The sequence below is a fragment of the Physella acuta genome, unplaced genomic scaffold (assembly GCF_028476545.2).
Source record: "Physella acuta isolate Inbredline_101_S28 unplaced genomic scaffold, ASM2847654v3 ptg000738l, whole genome shotgun sequence".
NCBI classification, from domain to species: Eukaryota; Metazoa; Mollusca; class Gastropoda; family Physidae; genus Physella; species Physella acuta.
The window spans coordinates 1,245,096-1,250,423 of NW_026732256.1; the positions used below are offsets into that span (position 1 = coordinate 1,245,096).

The following is a 5,328-nucleotide window of genomic DNA, read 5'->3' on the forward strand; positions in this document are numbered from 1 at the left end:
CAAAGCTTATTTGATGCCCAGGATTTTCTATATCAAAACAATCATCTCGGTCGTCTTCATCAATATATGTTATGTTGGTACTTTTGCCGTCTACACGAATGGCTACTGTCGCTTCTTTTATAATATCTCTTCCTGTTTGGAAAAAAAAACTTAAAAAATGTATACTACATGACAAAATTTCTTTTAAACAAAAACCCATTACAATTTAATTTCGTATGTATAATACTAACCTCCGTTTACTATGACTTGACAAATGTCAACCTCTAAATTGAAGACAATTGTACATTCAGTTACAGTCGATTTTATTTTGCATTCCACCTCGGCGGTCGCTTCTTCAACCCAATATAATATATGCGTCTTACATTTGCTTACACTTCCGTTACGCAAAGTGTTGAACATTGTTGCTGTCAAATTACTTTCTGAGACAAAATGTAACACATTTAAAAAAAAGAATTTTCTAATTTCAAATGATCTTCAAATTTTGATGAGATCATTTTTAAATTTCTGAATAACTCGGCATATTTAGATATCAAATGACCTCACGGACAAAATATAACAGGGCAAAATATATATGGATAAATGATACCATGCACAAATGATCTGAGACCAAGTAAATAAATATTTTTTATAGTAATTAAAATGAATTAAATCGATTAAAACAATTTTTAAAAATGATTTTTTTCATTTGCTTTTTATATATTTGTTTTCTTACGCATAACAATTGTGAAAAATATACGTAGCAAGGTGGAAAACACAACTATAATTTAAAGTCAATAGTGATATTTCGATCACACTCTGGGGATTACGTGACAATTTTTTATTTGAACGGCAGTGGTCATTGCAGAGCAAAGTTAATCATAGTGTGCGTACCAACAAAGCAGTATTACTGGTGGTCACAAGCTATGGCATCTTTCTTTACATCGCAATAAGGCCTCCGCACTTTTAAGATGTAAGATTTACTATAGACAACAACCAGCAAAGAAAATTTACCGTTACATTTGTGTTGATGATGCTCAAAAACATAACCTATACATTACGAACCTGTAGACCCAATCACTTTTTAAAACTGTTTCATATGTTTTCAACATTACTGCGTCCAAGGCTTACATAATTTTATTTGTTATGCACTGTCATGTCCTAAACATTTCATATGCAATGCTATATTTAAATAAACCGGGAGTGATCTCCCCTAAACTTTCTCGAATATTCTTATACAACTTGGAATATAGACATGATTTGTAATTACTTAAACTTTTAAAAATAGAATAGAATCTCATAATAAAAAGAATTGCACACCAAGCGAATGCCAAAACCAAAATGTGCATAAAAGTGCGCAATATTATAGTACTTTTTAAATTTACATGCGTTTTTTGAGGAAACGGAAATAGCGTAAATTAGTACTTCCCGTCAATTAGATCTTTTACTTACATGTGAAATTTCATTTATCTCTCTGAAATAGTATTCAAGTAATAGGCTTTTAAAAAATTCAAAGTAGAAAAGGTACCACTTCTGGTTATGGGAAATCGCTCCAAAGTTGATTCATATCCACGATTTTAATAAAATACTTATATATGAAATGTCATCAACCTATCTGTAACGGTACTCAAGTTATCGTGTTTACACACAGACACACAGACAGACAGACACACAGACATACGGACAAGTTTGCAAAATTATGTTTCTCCTTATCAGTGAGGTGTAAAACGTCGAGATTTGTAAAAATCTCGATTTTTTTTTTGCACGATTACAAGACTTTCTCTATACTTCGTATATACGAGAAAGTAAAAATGTAGTTCGACTCGTTCATTTAGTACATTTCACGGTGTGTAAAAAAAATCTGATTGGTAATTAAAAAAAGAAATGTTAACTAAAATCCTCGTAAATGCAATGAATATTTTGATGTGAAATATTTTGTCGAAGATATTTTGTCTGGCATCATTAAATTTTTTCCATGGTATCATTTGTTCTTATATGTGTTGTCCTGAGATCTTTTGTACGTAAGATAATTTATCCTTAAGTTAATTTGTCCTGAGATATTTTGGTTGAGATCATTTAACGTGAGACCAAATATAGCACGGCCGTGTGCCTAGATATGGGTATAAATGCAAGTGCACTAAGAAATATATATACATATATATACATATACATATATATATATATATATATATATATATATATATATATATATATATATATATATATATATATATATATATATATATATATACACGTATAGTGTGATTTTCTCACAAAATACAAAATAAATCTGTTATTTATATGAACTACCTTTTTTATGAAGAGTAATTCTTATAGAAATAAAACTCGTTTCATTTTTAAATTTTAAGTGTAATAAATCCGTTGCAGAACATTGGCCGTTTTCTCGTTTAAATGGGCTCATTTCTTTTGTCAAGAGTATTAGATCTCCTGTTTGTTTATATATATATATATATATATATATATATATATATATATATATATATATATATATATACATATATATATGTATATATATGGATATAGATATAGATTAGATTAGATATAGATATAGATATATAATTCATCACAGTATATTTAAATGTTAAATGATGTGATCGAAACCAAATCATAGAATTTTTTTAACAATGTTAGCATTGTATCTAGTTTTGTAGGTTGAGTTTTAATACTTATTTTTCTGGATTTAGTTCGCTTACAATACTTACTGTAATAACATCCCGGTCCAAACCAACCTTCTATACAACCATGTTCTAACGCTGCAACAGGTGATACATGTCTAGTATATTTTATCCTAAATTATCATTAGTATTATATACAGACTGTAACATTTAAACTCAAACATTTTTTTCAACTAACAATATGTTTTAATTCATGCAATCCTATAAAAGCATTGTTTTTCAATCAAATTTAAAATATTCTTTGAGATGTGTAAATCTAGATCTTATAATTAGTTTTATTTATTCAATACAACTCAACTTAATGCTAGAGTAAAAGAATCCTACAGTACGTTATCAGATCAATTTTTATAGTCATCAGATCGATGTTATCATTCATAAACAATGGATTTTTTGCATTTTTTTGTTAAGTTAAACTTTGATTCTGAATCTTAAGCATACATGGACTTTACTTTTTCAAGAATTATCTTACATAAGAACGAAAATCTTTTATAGTTTGTTTTCATTAGATAGAAAATCTATCGTAGTCTGTTTGAATATAAATATCCTTGACATTGCAAAGTTTTTAAAAAAATAATGTATTTGGGGAAGTAGTATTTACTTATGCATCTACCGGGAACTGTCCAATTTTGATTATCTTGGCACTGGATTGTTTCATTCCCTTCTAATTTATAGTTTCCTTTACATTTTAATTTACATGTGTCGTTGTTGCAATATCTCCACACACCATTGGCTACCTTTTGTGGTGTGTTGCATAGTTTCTCTGCAAAACAAAAACTGATATTAATAAAATGTAACTGTTAGTCCCAACTCTAAAATAAAGAAAGAAATGAGAAGAAGTAGAATTTTTAATCAAAAACGTAATGCAAAGTAATTCTTGAGCGTAAGCCTCTACGGCGAATATTAAATTGAAAAAAAACGATAAATGAAGTACGACTACAAATTTCACAGGTACGCTGTGCTTTCGCGATACATGGGTTTCCCAACTGTGCTTTGTCTTAAATAGGGTTTCACCCATTTTGAAATAGTAGCTGTGAAAACTTCTTCTTTCTGCATCGTTCTTAATTTTTTAGTGTTGGAAGAGACCCCCTCAACACATTTAAGTATACGTATAAACCGGTATAAACGTATAAACCGGTTATGCGCCTTTACTTTTAGGATTTTCTTTATCCAACCAAAACTTTGTCCAAACTACAAGGCAGCAGTTGTTTGATTTTGGAGCTAATGAGCCTCATTTACCGGTGTGTTCGAACTCGAGACCTTTTGGTTTAGTAACCATGAGCTTTACCGACTCGACCACGCCAACCCTTGCTGTGAAAACAATGAAAGAAATACTTCCTGATGCTCGTTCAGCATGTAGTTGCTTGCGTCTTTCTCAAATCATAAAGTCGTGAGAACATAAGAGGTGAATGTATTTGTTTTCATTATTTTTCATAGTATTTTGTACTAGAAATCTCAAGAAAGAATGAATGTATGAATGTATTGATTACTTGAGCATACACCAGGCATCGTCCACTCTTTATTATCTTGGCAGGTGATGTTGTCGTTTCCTTTAACTTCGTAGCCGTGTTCACAGACCAGTGTACACACGCTACCAGTCTCATCTTGACAATGATGCCATGTTCCATGTGTTACGTTGGGAGTAGTGCTACATCTTTTCCCTGTTAAGTAAACTCTCTATTGTCAAAACACTTTTGATAATTTTAAACTACTGACATCAAACGCAGAAATAATTTAGCTACAAAATACATAATAATAGAAGTCAGTGGCGTCGCTAGGTTGGGTGTCACCCGGCGCGGCACTTCGTGTGTGTGTCTGTGTGTGTGTGTGTCGGCCTACATAAGCTTATAATTTCAATATAGGCCGCATAATAAATTCTTTAAAAAAGCATTCTCTTCTGTCAATTTTGCAATTTTTTGCCATGTTGTCACTCCCTAAATTGTGTCACCCGGCGCCGTCCGCACACCCCCCCCCCCCCCGCCCCGCCCTCGCTACGCCTCTGATAGAAGTTTATGTATTTGTTTTCATTATTTTTCATGTTATTGTCAAAACAAATATGGTGATTTTAACTCCTGCTATAAAATGCAGAAATAATGTATCTACCACATACATAATAGTAGAAGTTTAAGTTTTTGTATTCATTACTTTTCATGCAGAAATAATGTATCTACCACATACATAATAGTAGAAGTTTATGTTTTTGTATTCATTATTTTAATTTTATTTTCTTAAATATAAATCTCAAATTGAATGAATGCTTACTTGAGCACACACCAGGCATTGTCCACTCTTGATTAGCTTGGCAGGTGATCGTGTCGTTCCCTTTAACTTCGTAGCCGTGTTCACAGACCACTGTACACACGCTTAGAAACTCGTTTTGACAATTGTGCCATGTCCCGTTTGTAATGTTGGGAGCAGCGCTACATCGTTTCTCTTTTAAGTAAACATTTACTAAACTGTTAGTGCATTGATAATATACAAAGCTTTTTTTAAATTATCAGGAAATATTTATAAAGCTATAAGGACTATAAGAATGCTACTAACCAAAATGTACACTATGTAAAATTATTATTAATGAAGTAAAATATTTTAATGATGCCTTTTAAGAAGAAAAGTTAAAAATAAAGAAATAACTATATAATTTCTGTAATACTTATAA

General features: G+C 31.0%; 1 long non-coding RNA gene across 1 annotated transcript; it reads right to left on the bottom strand.

Moving 5' to 3' along the window:
• Positions 1 to 2,331: 2,331 nt before the first annotated feature.
• LOC131950115 (uncharacterized) lies at positions 2,332 to 3,421 on the bottom strand. The gene is made up of 3 exons (XR_009388287.1): positions 3,271 to 3,421; positions 2,700 to 2,750; positions 2,332 to 2,424 (listed from the first exon to the last, which is right to left on the bottom strand). It is a non-coding gene; the product is annotated as an uncharacterized LOC131950115 (long non-coding RNA).
• Between the last annotated feature and the right edge of the window lie 1,907 nt (positions 3,422 to 5,328).